Genomic DNA, 17,366 nt, shown 5'->3' with positions numbered 1-17,366 from the left:
TTTGCTAAATGCCCACCAAGTAGGAAATTTTAATACCGCAAACTTTCTGTTTATGTATGATGGCCCCTTGGTGGACCAGAAGCCAATGAATTATCTAAAATTATGTCACCCCCACAGCCAATTTATACCGCCTCTATGGAATGCGTGCCTAAAGGACATACATCCAACGAGCTGATAGCGTTGGCCTCCGATAATCTGTGGTCAAGCTGATACACAGAAAAAGAGACCAAGAAGACACAGAAACCATGGAAACCTCCCTAAACTTCCAAAACAAAAGGCACAGCAAACCATCCTTCAACTGTGTTCAAGAGAAAACTGGATTTGTTTGGGAAGGCCAATGAGGGTATGGTGTTTTCTGTGCACTTGAGCGGTTTATCACGGAACCAGACCTCTTGGAGCTGAAGTGGGCTTTAAAATAGCCTTTAGTTCAGCCAACTGTCTTCAGGCAAAAATACATAACTGGTCTGACTTTTTTAAATTGATGAGGTCGAGGACATTAACTTATTTGTTTATGTGCCACAGATTTCAAACTCAGACTCCAATAAAAAAAAATTGTCCAAGGACTCTCTTGCTTTATCCTTCGCATAATAAAAAGCACCTCCAGGGTGGAGAGAAGGCTTTCTTTCTTTTGATCTCCCTTCCTATGGATGAGGGATTTTTTTTTTCAGTATTCTATCTAAGGGCTCCACCGATAGTAAAATATTTTGGATATGCTGTGTTGTAAATCCTCCTCTCGCCGAGGCCCGAGATGCTAGGTCTTAAATGTTTGCTATGAATCTGGACAACTCTTCACAAATTCTGGCTCTGAAATCTGTCTGGCATGTCTCTTCATTTTGCTTCTCTTCCTCTTTTTCGACACCCACTAAATTCAGCCAAACACGGGACGTGGACAGAGTAGGTACCCAGCAAATTTTTACCCGCAAAGCTGGGCACCCACCTTTCATGTTGTTGAAAATGAAGATGTGGGTGGCTTGCTTATAGATAATGCAAAGTTACAAGATGTTAAGGCCAGATGAATCCTTAAAGGTTTCTGCTTAATATACTATAAACATTTTGAAATAATTCTGCCTCTCTTTTCAGAGAACTGGCAGAGGGCCAATGCCTTCTGGCATGCGAGCAATAAATGTTTAATAAATACTTAATCACCAGTTTATTGCCCACAGATTTCTAAAGCTGGTTTAAATTAGAGTGTTCATGGCTGGTAACAGTCTAATATTTTACCTTTCCATGTGCATTTTATGAAGGGCATTTCAATCCCTTAATTGAAAACAGTAAGTTATAAAGGGGACTCCCTCTTATTCTTTCCACAGATCTGAGAGAGAGAGAGAGAGAGAGAGAGGTGTTTCTTCCCTAGTAGTTGGCTTCCCTGATTAGCCTTATCCCTCAAGCATTTTTAATTTCTTCCATTCTACTGGTCTCTTCCCCTCAGACTTCGGGCAGTCTCCAGTGTCTTCTGTCTTCAAAGACAATAATCTGCAGCCACGCTCTTCTTGATAAAGAGTGGTCCAAGTCACTGCCCCCTTCTCCTGGCAATCCTTCCATTTTATGCCCTCTTGGCCAATCATCTGGTTTCTATCCCTTTCTCTCCCCGAAGCATCTTAGCATCTTAGCATTTTCAGTGGCATCCCAATGAATTCATCTAATGGTTTTTCCACTTTCCAACACCCTTAGAGATACTGATGTATTTAACGTGGTCACCGTCCCGTCTGTTAGAAATTCTCTCCTCTTAACCACCCACCCATTCCCAAAACAGTACACCCTCCTCAGACTAACTTTAAGACTTGATGGATATAAGTACAGTCTAGTCAAGAAGTGAAGACCCCCAAAGCATCACTCGTTACTTGCAGCCTACAGTCGCTGATGTAGAGGCTGTGGGTCACCACCTGGGATGAATAAGGAGAGACATGGCAACCAGGCAGCTGGCATTAGGGAACACTATAATCAGACCCAGAAAGAAAGAAGGGAGGTCGCTCTTGTTACAGTGTGCCACATTTTGTGTCAGGCAATGTGCTATTGAGTCGTCCCTCTGCTATGATAGGATGCAGTTTTCTGTCTCTCTTCGCTCCCCGATTTCCTGCAGATCTTTGCTAGGACAGAAATTTGAGTGGAGTGGTAATTCAAGAAAGCTTTACAGAAGAAGGGGCTGATGTCAGCAAGATCAACTTTGGGTGCCTCGCAGAGGCTCACCATGGGAGAGGCAGACTATGCCTTAAGACCAAGCCGTAAGCTTTCAGACTACAACAGACCATGTATCTCCTGCCCTCGCAAGGTACCTAATGAAGCTGGATTGAGGGTATATGGTAAGGAACCCCAGGAAAAGACAACATTGTCCGGACACCCACCCTCGTCTGACTCTATGACCCAGAATAAAACTTGGAAGGAAAATCATCCTCTGAATCAGTACTTCTCTACTGGGGATGATTCCTCCCGTCACCCCAGGGACATGTGGCAATGTCTAGAGTGATTCTGGGTTGTCGTATATGAGGTTGTGGGAGTGCTACTGGCATCTAGTGGGTAGAGACCAGGCATGTGGCTAAACATACCCTTCAAAGCACAGTGCAGTCCTCCACAGCAAGGAATCATCTGGTGCAAAGTGTCAGAAGGGCCAAGGTTGAGCCTGGTGCTCTAGACAATCTGTGTGTTCAAACTGAACATGCTTTCTTTCCAGAAGGCCGTGTCAACAGGCTCTTTCAGACTCATGGTGCATAACTAAGGGATTACATTACACATGAAGCAGCAGGCTGAGAAAGCCTAAGGAATTTAGTCTTATTTCTGCAGCCAACAAGGGAAGCCACCTCGGAACTGTGAACAAAGCCCCTGCCTGCCTGATGCCTTTCCCACATCACCTACCCAAGCAGCGAGGCGGCAGACTGTATCATGTGTGACTGAGTGTAAAATCACTTCTGCAGTGTAAAAGCCAGTTATGGGAAGGGCAAGGACAGAGAGCTGAGATGAGCCTTCTGCCATGAAAGGTGTAATGGAATGAAAGTAGGCAGGAATACAGCTAGGAGCTGTTCAAGCGTGGGCAAGTGCATGCTCTGAGGTTCAAGGCCAAAGCCCGGTGATAGGAAGATCTTAAGACAAGTTCAACTGGGCTGGTCAAGGGCAGCCATACCAAAATTCACTCTTAGATGAACTACAGACTGACTGAGGCTCTTGAGGGGTGATGATCCCCGTCAGGTGAACATCGTTGTAACCAAGTCCTACTTCGAATGTGACCTGTTTGTTACATCCTGTGAGGCTTCAGCCACTACACTCTCCTGTCCCCGCAGCCTGCACTCCAAACAACTTCTCCCTCTCTTCCCTAATGCTCCTTCTCAGGGCAGTTACTCAAACTCAACCACTGAATTTTTTTTTTAATTTAAATGTTTATTTATTTTAAGAGAGAGAGAGATACAGAGCATGTGTGGGAGGGGCAGAGAGAGTGAGGGAGACACAGCATCTGAAGTAGGCTCCAGGCTCCAAGCTGTCAGCACAGAACCTGACACGGGGCTCGGACCCACCAACTATGAGATCATGACCCGAGCTGATGTTGGATGCTTAACTTACTGAGCCACCCAGGTGCCCCATCACAACCACTGAGTTTTGAACTTGCCAGCTAGGGAGGTACTGCCTGGGATTCACAGTGTTAATGATAAAGTGTCTTTCCAATATCAGCCTCAAAATGAGAATGTTTATTTTCTATAGTTGTGGTATCCCTGCTTTAACAAGCATTAGCCATCTCTATTGTCTAAACGTTATCTCTCTTCATTTTTGTAGAGTCATCTAAGATTCAGAGGGAGAAATTACCCATCCAGTTTAACGTAGAGCCAAGAAGAATATGCTTTTTGTTTGCTCACTCTGTCCTTTGCTACTACATTCATTTTTTTTCAATGAGCAATACATAGATATGTGTATATACACGTGCACACACACACACACGCACACAAACACAGGTAATGTGTAGAGGTTTTCTTGAGTAGGAGAGGCACATATATGAAAAATTAAAGAATACTCATGAAATAATACATTCTTTTCTCACCTCTGACTCACCAGGCTCCCACTCCAGGACCTAACCTAGCCACAATCTTTATTACCAGTTTCTTGTGCATCCTTCTAGAAAGCCGATGCATGGACAGACATATACCTATGTGGAAATACTGTCTCATGCCCTACAGGCTAGTGACCTTCCATTCCTCTTTATGGCCACCCCAGCTTCTATTGCTCAAGATGAGGCATGACAAAACAGATGACACATTTGTCCTGTGGAAGGAAAACTCCGTGACTCAGATAGACACAAATTGTTCCACACACCTTTCATCCTCATTACCAGGTAACCTTGCCAAGATCAAGTGGTGACATTCTGATTTACCACTAAGCAGACTGGACACAACACACATTTGACGAGAATCTGCAACTCAAATACCAAAAAGAAAAAAAAATATTTTCTTAAGGCCTCTGAGTTTCATAACTGAACTTGCTTTTTTGGCTTTGTTGAAAACATTACTTTCCTTTCAGTTCAATGGGCACAGTCTATCTGAAAGAATAAACACGGGACTCCCCCCAAACTCCCAATTCATCACCAAATCCTCTATATTTAAGAGCTAGTTTCACCATATCCTTGAAATCTCCATTTAGCATCTCCGAGAAAGAGGAGCAAGGAGCCCCACTATTTTCACCAGCCAGATATGGCTGAGCCAAATCCAAGCTCCGGGTACCAAATGCAAATTTGGCTCCCTATGGCTTTACCATTTGCAAGAATCTGTGTCCAGATAAACCAGGGATACATTTCTCTTGGCTCTTATAGAGACCCTGGTAAATAGTGACTTCAGCCCTCCTAAGGTTTTTGTACGGGTTGCCTGAAAGTGGACAATTTTCACAAGTTTGCTTTGGCACCGACGGCATGGATTTTTATTGAAACTCACAGTTGTTTTCATGGGCACCGCGGTCTGCCAGCAGATCTCTGTAGGCACCTCCCAGCCAATTCGATGAGAACTATGTGCACTTGAAACGTGCCAAATGTTGTAAGAAGTGACACATCCTCCAACCCGTGGCTTGCCTGCATATGACCACTGATTCACTCGCGCTTTTAAGGACACTCTGTCAAGTGTGTCGGCAGCATTTCTGAAGTCACACAGCCATTTCTTTATCGAAGGTTACTCTGGGTTTTCCCTGCAAAGATTCTTTTGGTCTGGAGTTAGACTCCGTGGACTCTATCCTATCACAAAGGTAAGGCCGCAGGAAAAAGAAGTTCCTTTGGAGCATACATTTTCCAGTGAGTTAAACAAAGATTTGGTTGGAAGAAGATCAGAAGGTAGCCCGAAACTATTCTCAAAATACCCTTTGTCACCAGTGGGAATGAACGATGATGTAGGAGCCTTCAAATAAACATGCAGAGGTATTTTGAGACAAAAAAGACATCTGTTGTTTTTATGCTGCCATATGTAAATCATCACATAATCACCAGGAAGTCAAACTGAAATGGGCTCAGCTTGCCATCTACAAGGTACTTGCCCCAAAACGGAGAAGTCTTCCCACACTTTTCCTTAATTTTCTGATTTTTTCTATATTCCATTTTATCCTACTTTGTGTCGTTACAAAATCTTTTAGAATTTTACTTCATGAGGGGCACCTGGGTGGCTCAGGTTTGCATCTGAGTTTGGCTCAGGTCATAATCTCATCATTCACGAGTTGGAGCCCCATATCGGGCTCTGTGCTGACAGCTCAGAGCCTGGAGCCTGCTTGAGAATCTGAGTCTCCCTCTCTCTCTCTCTCTCTCTCCTTCCCCCACTTGTGCTCCCTCTCTCTCTTAAAAGTAAATAAATATACATTAAAAACATTTTAAAAATTTACTTTATGAGACAGTCAAGAAGGCTTAGCTTATTAATGGCTTGACCTTAAAATAGCAAAATTTTCATTTTTAAAATGAGACCCAAATCCTCAAAGGCAGTTACTTCATCTTTACAAAGAACCTTCTTGGTAAATTTTCACTAAGGTCAGAAAACCAATGCAAAGCAGAAAAAAAGATGTCCATGAACATAGATTGTTTTTAGCTGCTCGAGTGAAAAAATATTTCATACCAACTGAAAAAAACCCTGTATTTTACAATTTTTACCTTCCCTGCAATTATACAAGTTGTAATGTTTTTCCTTTGAATTCTCCTGGGTTACACAGCACTCTTAGACCTCGAGATCGTAAAAACAAAAACCCTTTCCAAAATCACATGGGTAAAGTCTCAACCTGCTGTTAAAAATACTGCTGATGGGCCTGTGCTTCATTCTGCAGGCAGCTTTCACAGGCTGTGTGATCGCAGAGAGCCTCAGGGAGCAGCAAAGAACTGTGGGGAGCACGGCCTTCTATAGTACCCTGTCCCTGGACATAGGGCATGGTCCCTCCCTTGGGACACCTCCCAAGATTCCCCACCTTATTGGCTCTTTCCTATTTCTTTTTTCAATATTTATTTATTTTGAGAGAGATAGAAAGAGGGAGAGAGAGAGAGTGCATGAGCACATGTGTGAGTGGGGGAGGGGCAGAGAAAGAAGGAGAGAGAATCCCAAGCAGCCTCCATACTCAGCATGGAGCCCAACTGAGGACTGACCCAACAACTATGGGATCTTGACGTGAGCTGTTATCAAGAGTGGGATGTTTAACCAGCTGAGCCACCCAGGCACCCTTGCTCTTTCCTATTTCTTAAAAAAAAAAAACAGAAAGAAAGAAAGAAGAAAAAAGAAAAAAAAATGATTACTTATCCCATCCTCCCTTCTACCTGGGGAAAGTCATGTCATCAAGCTCTGGCTAAAAAGAGGTAAGAAAAAGTTCATTAGAGCAGCCCTCCTCAAATTTGACTGTATACACAAATCACCTGAGGATCTCATTAATATATAGATCTGAATCAGTCATCAGGATGGGGCTTGGGACGTTGCATTTTAATTAGTTGCTAGCTGAGGGATGATGCTATGACTTGAGGACCACAGTCTGAGTAGCAAGGAATTAGAGGGCTTCTGGCAAGGATTTTCTTCCTTGATTTTGACAGAGGTGTACAAAGAGAAAGCTGCTTCCAGTGCTTCCTCCAGCTTCCTGCTTTTGAATAGGAGTGAAGAAGCATGTGAGCATGGGCTGTGTATTGACAAGGAATGGAAGCCAATGCTGAGATCAGCCATGGAGAAGGAGAGAAGGCATCTAGGAATTTGATGATGTCATTATGTTGCTGAAGTTATTTTGGAACCTCCTATCTCTAGACTTCTTATTTTACTGGGATAAAAATATCATGATGGTTTAAGTCACCATTTGTCAGGGTGACTGTTAATTGCAACCAATCAGTTCTTATTTATTATATGAACGAAGGTGATCCTTTTAGGACTGGGTTTTGATCAATCAGCCCAGAGGCCGATGCCATCTTTTATAGCCTGCAGAGAGTCCATGGGCTTGGGGGATGGGAATACTATGGCTGCAAGTTTTCTAGAAGTAGAGAACATTCATGTGCTTCCAGAAAGAAAATTTACTCAGAAGATTCTGGCAACTTGGTTTTTATAACCTGGCACAGAAGTAGGGAATAGAGAATGTAGAGATACAAAAGATACTGAAGTATTTCTTCTACTGTCTTATTCTTCTAATGAAACTATGCTGTGGAATGAGAGCTTCAGTTTTGTTTCCCATGGTGGACTCAGAAAGCGATGCTAGCTGTTGAAATTCATTGGCTCTCAAAGGTATTTTTTGATGTTCCAACCTGACAATATGGGTTGAAGGATTACAGTAAGTTAACTAATGTGTCTTCTTTTGGAAAAACCTCACACTCGCTTCTACTAATACTGAATAAACACGTGTGTGTGTGTGTGTGTGTGTGTGTGTGTGTGTGTAATTTTGTCAACAATGCATTTTTAATTTCTTTGGTTTACCTTAAGTATCTTTCACCCCAGTGAACTCTGATCTTTCCAATTCTCTTCAAATCTGTGATAGCTTGTTTTTCACTGTCTCAATTTTCTCATTTTAGTAGTCATGCTACAAACTTATCTTCTGTAACAAAAAAAAAAAAGAAAGAAAGAAAAGTAGGTACACTTAGATAGAAATTTATTTGTATGTCTCATTTAACAGTCTGCATGAAAATAATGCAAGACAGAGAAGCAGTTTCACAGTGTCAAGGACTCAAGTTTCTTGTATCTTGTTGCCCAGCCATCATGGGGTTTCTGCCTCATGGTCTGAGGTGGCTGCTTGAGTTCCCCCACTACATCATATCTCTGATCCGACCAGCTGCAAGGGGAAATAAGAAATGGAAGAGATGTCCACCTAATTAAAATCCATACAAGCCTTTAAAGACCATGTGCCAGGTGAAGCTCAAATCTTGCTACTAAATAGAGAAATGAAGAATGTACTGGGGGACAGGCAGTCTCTGCCACATGCACTGGTCACCTGGCTTAGAGGGATTGTGCCACAACAGAGATTTAAAAAACACCCCAAATATTGTTGTTTCAGATACACTGGTTTATTTGGACTACTATCAGCGCCAGAAAAGAGGTAAAGATGATTCAAAGCATAGCCCCCTTTCTGTCTGTCACTCTGGTCTAGCTACCATGACCTCATATTTGTACTATGAGACAGGACTATAATGAAAAAAATGAATACAAACTAATATAAGTGAGATTTTTGGGATTCCGTGGCATTTCTATATCAATGCTAGAAGCATCCATAACAATGAGAAGGGACATTTGTATTAACTGCTACAGTCAGAGCTTTGGTTTAGCTGCCTTTGCCCTTGACATACGGCAGTGCACGTTGGCTCAGCAATTACAGTATGGTGGCAGGAGCATTTCTAACGTGTACTTTCAAAAAAGCTGCTGCTTTGTTCATTCTTATTGCCATAGTGATCTGGGTCAGAAGAGATGATCAGAGATGGCACATTGAAGTCAAAAGATTTGGCTGCAAAACACAGTAAGAGTTTCCTGAGAACCTTCAGGACTACTTTGGAAGAGTGTGACGAATGCTGGCTTTTCCACATAACAAGGGAAGCATAGCCAGACAAATCCTGGTTGGTAATTGTCCATTTCCATTCTTGCTTTGACTATTATGAGAATGTATTCTTCATTCAAAAGTCCTCACAATTCCACATCTCCCAATGATGGCTAAATCTGTATGGTTTGAGCCCATTTGATCCCATCTTCCACTGGTTAATGCTTCCATCTGTTAGAGACCCACACCACTCTCGTTCCCATTTCATTGGCCAAAGGAAATCATCATAAGCTAAAGGAAGACAGGGAATAAAAGAACTACAACATACCCAGAAGGAGGAGAATCAGAATATTCATAATGGTCAAATGACTGTCAGAGTACTGAAATAGTGGATTGCAAGTGTCATATGATAGGACTGAAAATATTAATTATGATGATTGCTGTCGCCAAATCGAAGCTAAATTACTCCACCTAATTTTGGCGCCAGCAATGATGTGGGAAACAAAGGCAAGAGAAAAATTTCCTTGCTACTTACAGCCCATTGACAAGTCCTTGAAACAGGCAGAGTGACCTTCTTCTAGGAGCTCAGCTGTTTTGATGTTAACACTTTGCTAAAGGCAAAAGGCAGTCTTAGTTTAACGTTATCCCAACCTCCAGGATCCCAGAAGTCTCCTTTAATATGTAGACATTCCTCTGGAAACCTCCTTTATCTCTACCCACCAAGATATACGTTGGCAATCATCCTCCAAGTATATGACCCACTACTAAACATCTGAAGGGTCTCATGACTAAGGTTTTATTAGACAATACTAAATGACCTTTTCTAAACAATAGCTAGCCCCCTCAAGGTCACAGAAACCTTGCTTGCAAAATTCCTTAGATACTTACGTTATCCCTAATCTCGTCCCAACTCTAAAGTATATAAACAGTCACCTGCCAGACCTCAGTGCAGCTCTTTCTGACAACGGTCCCATCCCTGTGGGCTCATAAGAATTCCTCCTTGACCGTTAGCTCCAAACCCCAACATTCCACATCAGTAACTGCATTAATCACTACCCTGCCCAGCGAGTGCCGCTCTTCATGACTCCTTAAGATATAGGGGTGTGCCTCCTAATGTCTGAGCTAACAGTACAAAGGAAACCATGACTCTGTGGGTCCACATTATATTGAGAAACTAGTCATGCAGCAAAAAAGGTCTCACATTTCTGTTTAAAAGAAGTTACATTCCCAAGGTATGTTCTAGTTTCCTCTAGAATGCCTATGCTGGATAGGGCTGGGATTTGGAAAATTTGAATAGGGTATGATTTGGAACTATTTCATCATCATTTTGGGGTTAATATCTTCTTTTCACTCTCCACTCCTGCTTCCCAAGTCCTCCAGAAGTCTGATACCCACACCTGAGCTTTCACATTCCAAAGGGAAGCCCTGATTAGGGACTGTTTCACTCAAAAGTCACAGTCAAAATTTAACTGTACTGTGACCCATTCTTTAAGGACACAACTCTTTGAAAAAAATAATTTGTTGCAAAGTATTTACAGCTGAAAGGAATAGAATATGAAATCCTTTCCTCTAATAAATTTACAAATTAACAAAAGCTTTCAATATTTTAAGCCAAAGGGGAAAGAAACAAGAGGAATTTCAGTCTTCAGAAAAAGAATTATGTGAGTTCTCTTTGAACAGAACTTCCCTTGAGAGTTTCCCCCAAATCACTCTATAGGCCTTGAAATGATCATTATAAACATAAATATCTTTTAAAATTCTTCTGCTGTTACAATAACCTAACTGATATCATCTGATGCTGGCAGTTTAACTGACTGACCTCTAATTCACTGCCTTATATTAGGACTGGAATACTTTCGTGGGAAAGAAAGCTTGGAGTATCAACTCAATAGATAAATCAAGGATTAAATCCAATTACTGATGTGTGTTAAATGCAAAAGAAATGTTCAAATATTCCTACACACAATCCCCTCTCCAGGCACACTATTTTCTTTTCATTTTTTATCTCTCACATGGGCTCCTTGCTTAGTGATCTTCCATGTGCCATTATCTCTACTGAAGTACATTTACCCTCCTTCCCTATATCACCTTAGGTTTCTGCTATTTCTTTACTCTTCAGGATTTATAGAAATGTTACGTCTTCTAGGAAGCCCCACAAGACACTGGATTGGGGGATGAGCCCTATTTATGTGTTTCCATAGGACATCTATCTCCCATTCAAAGTACCGGCCACTCTGTAGACTGGTCCGTTATCACCTGTACTAATGAAAGCTTCTTCAAGATGGGAATGATGCCTCCCTTGGTCATCATCAGCCTTCTTCATATGTCAGGAATAGTACATGACAGAGCACTCAAAAGGACCCTTGGAGTAAATTAATTAATATATTTCACATTGTAGAACATTGTCTCTTCCCAATATTCTAACTGGTTGTTGAATCTAACAATCTAACATTGCCTGATGTTAGGGCTCTAAAATTTAACTATCTCAGTAAAGTAACAATAAACATGGATAAATTTACTCTATTAGACATGGATCTGGTCAGATTGATACGCTATCTATAAACAGATAAATAATTCCACTGTCAGGTTAAACAAAATATGTAAAATATGTAAAAGGCTGTAAACACAAAGATGCTCCGAGGAGTCTTCTTTATCAGACTAAAATATTAGATGTAGTCCAAATGCTCACCATGAGGGGATTATTTAAATAAATTATAGGGTGAGCCACTGAATAATAATATGTAGCCAATCGAAACGATGGCTGTGAACAAAAAGGGGCCTGAGGAGACTCACAACACGGAAAAGCCATCTAATAAAATGTTAACTAATTAAGAAGTAAGACATGAAATTGTACCAACATCATTATTTTAACTGTGAAAACATGCATGTGAAAAGGAATAAAGTAAGGATTGCATTAGAATGGTTTGGCTGTGAGTTATTTTCTTTTTAGCCCACGTTTGAAAGTCATCCACTTATGTTACATTTCTAATTAAAGCATGTAATAAAGGTATTTGTGACTTTACATGCCAATGATTCTGTATTGCAGGTGACAAAATAAGAGTCTGAGGCACCGTTATAGTTGAAAGTTTAAAAGTTAAGGTGCTGAGACTGGAAGCTACTATTGACTGGATAAAAGTAGATAATTTACTTCAGGTGGTAAATTTTAAAAAATTTTTAATGTTTATTTATTTTTGAGAGAGAGAGTGCAAATGAGGGAGGGGCAGAGAAAGAGGGAGACACAGAATGCAAAGCAGGCTCTGCTGACAGCGCAGAGCCTGAGGTGGGGCTCAAACTCACGAACCATGAGATCATAATCTAAGTTGAAGTCAGACACTTAACCCACTGAGCCACCCAAGTGCCCCTTAATGTGATAAATTAAAAGAGAATAAATTACTAGTCTAATAACAAAGATTCCTTTTGCAGAACTCTTTTTAAAGACAGAAAGAAGACAATGACATTACTTCCCCAGCAAGGATGGAAGCAGACCTAAAGGTGGCAATTTGGAGTCACGATAGGAAATGCTTGGGCATACATGTGTCTTCAGAAACAGAAACGCTACATTTTCATGTGAAACACCTGAATGACTGGGTGTCCTCCAAAAAAAGCAGGAGAGATGTAAAGGTAGAACAAGAAAATAACGAAACAAGGGAGTATTTCAGAAAGGAAATACCATGCCAGGCCTTGGCTCAAAAGCAAAAGTCTTTTTGTGCAGGGGAGGGTTCACAGCATCTATTACATGCACAGTCAATCACCAAAAACAAAACCCATCTGTTTAAGATTAACGTTCGTAGTAAACATTTTAAAGGAAGGAATGTGGAAGGCAAATACATATTGTGAAATGAAATCTACACTCTGTGGATAAGTAATACTTCCTTTAAAAGAATTGCAGTGCTCCAGAACTGATTCTTTATACAAAAAGAAATAACGATTTGATGCAGGGTGGTACATTAGCAGGGCCATATTCAGTATTCAAGAGGGAAGAATATTAAGCCCCAGATCAAGCCCATACTCCCACTGTCCAGAATGCCAAAACTCCTTAGATGCAATTGACAAAAGAAAAACCTATATATAACTGGAGTGTATCCGAAAAATTAGGAACACAAATCATATATTTTAAAACCAAGACTTAGATCTATTAAATTATTTGGCTACTCTAAGAAGTTATTTATCAAGGACTTGAACACAGAATCATGATTTACTAGTTTATACTTGGACAATGGCATTGAATAAATGTAGAAGCATATATTTTAAAATATGTGTTTGAGAGAGCGAGGCTGAGGCAAACAGAATAATGAAGGCTAAATTGAGGGGTTTTTTTTCCACATTTAAAAAATTATTTTAGCTAAGTTCCATGGAATGGACACATACCATACTAGATACTTAGCAAGTGGAAAGGAAAAAAAATCCTGCTTTTTATATTCCTGTTTTTTAACTATTGCTGGTTTTAAATATTTTTGTTGAGAAACATATTTTAAGAAGTCTGTCCAGTTCGGAAAAAGTGGCCTCTTGGTCAAGGGTGAATGGTCTGGAGCTGTGCTATCCAATATAATAATCACTAGCTGCATGTAGCTAGTAAATGTAAATATAATTTAATCAAAATTAAATGTGACATTTAATTCATTTTAAGTACTCAATAGCCACATGTGGCTACCATATTGCATAGCTCAAATTATAGATATTTTCCATCAGAGAAAGTTCCATTGGATAGCACTGGTCTGGGGTGAGTTTGAGAAAGGTACTACTTCACAGGAATCTTGGCTTTGGGGCCAGTAAAACTTTAAAGAAGGGGTAATAAGATCTAAAAGGAAAGGGGGTGAAAGCGGCACTGTGGAGAGGAGGTTGGGTCCTTCTTTTAGAAAAGAGGGCCTGTTGGTTATAGAAATGTCTAGGCTATTTTTATAAACACAGATACCTACCATTCATGGTGAAGGGCTCTACCCCGTTGCACCCATTTCCGTGTTTCAAACCTTTGGGAAATTCTCCTCTACACACAGCCTTGGGTCAGTGGTATCTAGGAAAGCAAAATAATCAGTGTCCAGACACTGCAAGTGGGATGAGAGGAGATTAAAAATTCAGTAGAAGTAGGAATTTAAGATCAGAGGTGATCAGCTCTCTGATCAGTGACAAAGATCAGAGATCACCCCCCTCCTTATTCCAACCTGTGCCCGAGTAAGCATCTCCAGAGATGGGTTTACATCAATTATCATTTAAAGTGTATTTATGTTTTTGAAAGAGAGAGAGCACACCCATGAGCAGGGGAAGGACAGAGAGAGAGGGAGAGAAAGAGAATCCCAAGTAGGCTCTGAGCTGTCAGCACAGAGCCCAATGTGGGACTTGATCCCACAAACCATGAGATCATGACTGGAGCAGACAGAGATTAGGAGTCCATTGCTCGGCTGACTGAGCCGCCCAGGTGCCCCGACATCAATTATCATTTAAAGTAAGCAAAGAACAGGTGACTCCAGCTGATTCCAGAATTATCTCAATTCATCAAGACGGAGGTTACACATGCATGAAAAAAATTATAAATTGCTATTCCTCTGTCTTTATTTTTTGAGAGACAATAAACACTTTATTAGGCATTAAGATGGATAAAGGACCCAAATGTATTCTATTTATCCAGCTCAGAAAAGGCTTAAGTTAAAAAGAGCTAAAGATAAACTTTTTTGAGGGGAACATCCCTTGATTGCCAATGAGAGACTGATTTTCAGAAACTTCTTCTTAGCTTTATTTTACCTCTGTCTGCTCTTTGCTACCAGTTTCAAGAATGCTTGGAATAGAAAGGGCCTTCCTGCAGAGCCTCCTTTTTTGAGGGAGTTGTTCTAATTCAAAAATAAGGTTTATGTCCTCGGGTTTCCGGGCTGTCAATACCAGAGAGGGCTTTTGCTTTTTGGTTGCGTTCAAGAGTGACTATTCTCTTGTTTTTCCAAAAACCAATAACATCCACCATATTAAACAGAAATTCCATGTTTATTTGTGGATTTTTTTTAAAAAAGGTTTCAGCCCTGCAAATAATACAGGCTTCCAAAATTAAAGGAATACCAAAATAACTATGCCATTTCCTCAGTTGAACATAGAATGGTTTCTTCAGAGCAAATCTGCTGCATAAATACTGAGCATTTTCTTTCCCTCCAGTAACATCTGTGAACAAGTCTATCACTCGGGACAATGGAAGGCTAAGAACCGCGTCCAGACACGGGTGGGCACAGGTGCTCCAACACGCATCTCCACACACACATCCCGGTTCCCTTCAGACTTCAGTCCTACCGGGTGTTTGTCCGGGGAGAAGGGAGGTCAATGGGCAGGGCTGTCAGCAGCACCATCTAAAGTGACTGACTTTTTACTGGCACAGTGCATTCCTGAACATACTGACTCTCAGAACGGAGAACATCCGCCCAACAATTTATTAAAAGCAATTGTGTGTTTCCGAGGCCCAGCCAAACATTTGGTGCATGTTATACAATCCTCCAAGACCAAACTTCGGGCCCACTTCTTTTCAGAAAAGCTACCCCAACCAGCCCAGATTACAATGGACCTCAGATTTCTCATGGCAACCAAGGTCTGGAATGTTCCTGGGACATTTAACCATGTACTGCCATAGGAGAAGTACACCTTCCATTTGTAAAAACAGTTATTCTAAATTTGTATTCTATTTAATTTTTCTCATTTAAAATTTTTGCTCCTTAGCTCTAGCTACAGTTCCTACTCTTTGATGACAGAGATTGCTTTTTATATTTATTTGTGTTTGCCCAATAATGCTCAGCAGGATAGATTATACTTAATTGGCCTTAATATATTTTTGTTGATTTGAAAACAGACTTTTAAAATTGCAATTTAGAAAAAGCATAAACTCCTAGCCCCTCATACAATCACTTTGGGTAGCAAAATGACATTTGTCTAGCTCTTTAGTAGGATAGATGAAAAGAAATAATTTTTTAAATGATTACTTATTTATTTTGAGAGAGAGAGAGCGAGCAAGCATGAGCAGCGAAGGGGCAGAGATGGACAGAGAGAGAATCCCAAGTAGGCTCCATGTCATCAGCATGGTGTCCAACATAGGGCTCAATCTCACAAACCATGAGCTCATGACCTGAGCTGAAATCATGAGTTGGATGCTTAACCAATTGAGCTACTCAGGTGCCCCAAGAAATTAATTTAATTTTTATTAAAATTGAGGAGGAGTTGGTGGGTGTGTAAAGGAAGAGAGAACACTAATGCATGTATCAGAAGGTTCAGACTAATCATCCAGGGTAGTAGATTGAGGAATGCTACTGAAGCGATCGCAATCAGAACTTGAATGCCTTCTACCCAGCTTTATCACTAATCACCATGCCAGGGGAGCCTGGGTGCCTCAGTTGGTTAAGTGTCCAACTCTTGATTTTGGCTTAGGTCATGATCTCATGGTTCCATTCCTGAGATCGAGTGCCACCTTGGGGCTCTGTGCTGTCAGCTGACAGACAGCTGGAGCCTGCTTGAGATTCCCTCTCTCTCTCTCTCTCTCACTCACTCACTCTCTCTACCCCTCTCCCATTCACTCTCTCTCTCTCAAAAATACATAAACTTAAAAAAAAAAAAGAGCTAATCACGAAGTTATAAATCAGAACTTCTCTGCTTCCTAATATCCAGTACTGGATAATTAGTGTTATAATATAAATAATAATTAGAGGCTGATTAGTTTGTGATAGCCTGTTAAAATATTTTTGCCATTAGGGGCGCCTGGGTGGCTCAGTCGGTTGAGCGTCCAACTTGGGCTCAGGTCATGATCTCACAGTTCGTGGGTTCGAGCCCCGCATCGGGCTCTGTGCTGACAGCTAGCTCAGAGCCTGGAGCCTGTTTCAGATTCTGTGTCTCCTTCTGTCTCTGATCCTCCACTGCTCGCACGAGCTCTCTCTCTCTCAGAACTAAATTTTTAAAAAATTTGTTTTTTCAATTTAGAATGTATATTTGAGTTCTTTTCTGTGTGTGGTGTGAGACATACATTGAAATTCACTTCTTTGCATTTGGATAGCCATTTGTTCAAGCACCATCTGTTGAGAAAATAATATGAATTGTGTTTGTATCCTTTTGAAAATCAACTGACCATAAGTGTGTGGGCTTGTTTCTGGACCCTCTACTCTGTTCTATTGATCAGTTTGTCTATATTTAAACCAATACCACATTGCCTTGTTTTCTGTAGCTTTATAAATGTTCAAATTGGGTAGTGTTGGTCTCCTGATTTGGTTCCTCTTTTTCAAAAATGTTGTGGCTGAGACTTTGCCATTTCCATATGAATTTTAGAAACAGCTTCTCAGGGCAAGATGGTGTAGAAGTAAGGAGCTCCGTACTTGCACTCGCGCCCATACATCACACAGAAAAGATCTGAAGCCATTGGAAACCTTACAAAACCTGAGAGATTGGGAGACAAAGGACGCAGAATCCACTGAGAGAGCCTTCTAACGTGAGTG

At 40.9% G+C, this 17,366-nt stretch overlaps 1 protein-coding gene across 11 annotated transcripts in view; it reads right to left on the bottom strand.

The window, feature by feature from the left end:
• ZNF474 (zinc finger protein 474) overlaps nt 1-13,930 on the bottom strand; it is a 68,890-nt gene extending 54,960 nt beyond the window's left edge. For 6 of the 11 annotated variants that reach the window (XM_077753007.1, XM_077752998.1, XM_077752997.1 and 3 more), the window contains exons 1-3: nt 9,811-9,915; nt 9,458-9,533; nt 7,875-7,992 (exon numbers count right to left, since the gene is read on the bottom strand). The gene's annotated coding sequence lies outside the window, so the exon portion shown is untranslated. The other 5 variants (XM_077753003.1, XM_077753005.1, XM_077753004.1 and 2 more) reach the window with 5 other exon arrangements.
• Between the last annotated feature and the right edge of the window lie 3,436 nt (nt 13,931-17,366).

The sequence above is a fragment of the Crocuta crocuta genome, unplaced genomic scaffold, assembly GCF_008692635.1.
Source record: "Crocuta crocuta isolate KB4526 unplaced genomic scaffold, BGI_CrCroc_1.0 scaffold377, whole genome shotgun sequence".
NCBI classification, from domain to species: domain Eukaryota; kingdom Metazoa; phylum Chordata; class Mammalia; order Carnivora; family Hyaenidae; genus Crocuta; species Crocuta crocuta.
The sequence above is the reverse complement of the archived record's forward strand: the minus strand, read 5'-3'. Positions and strand labels throughout refer to the sequence as shown.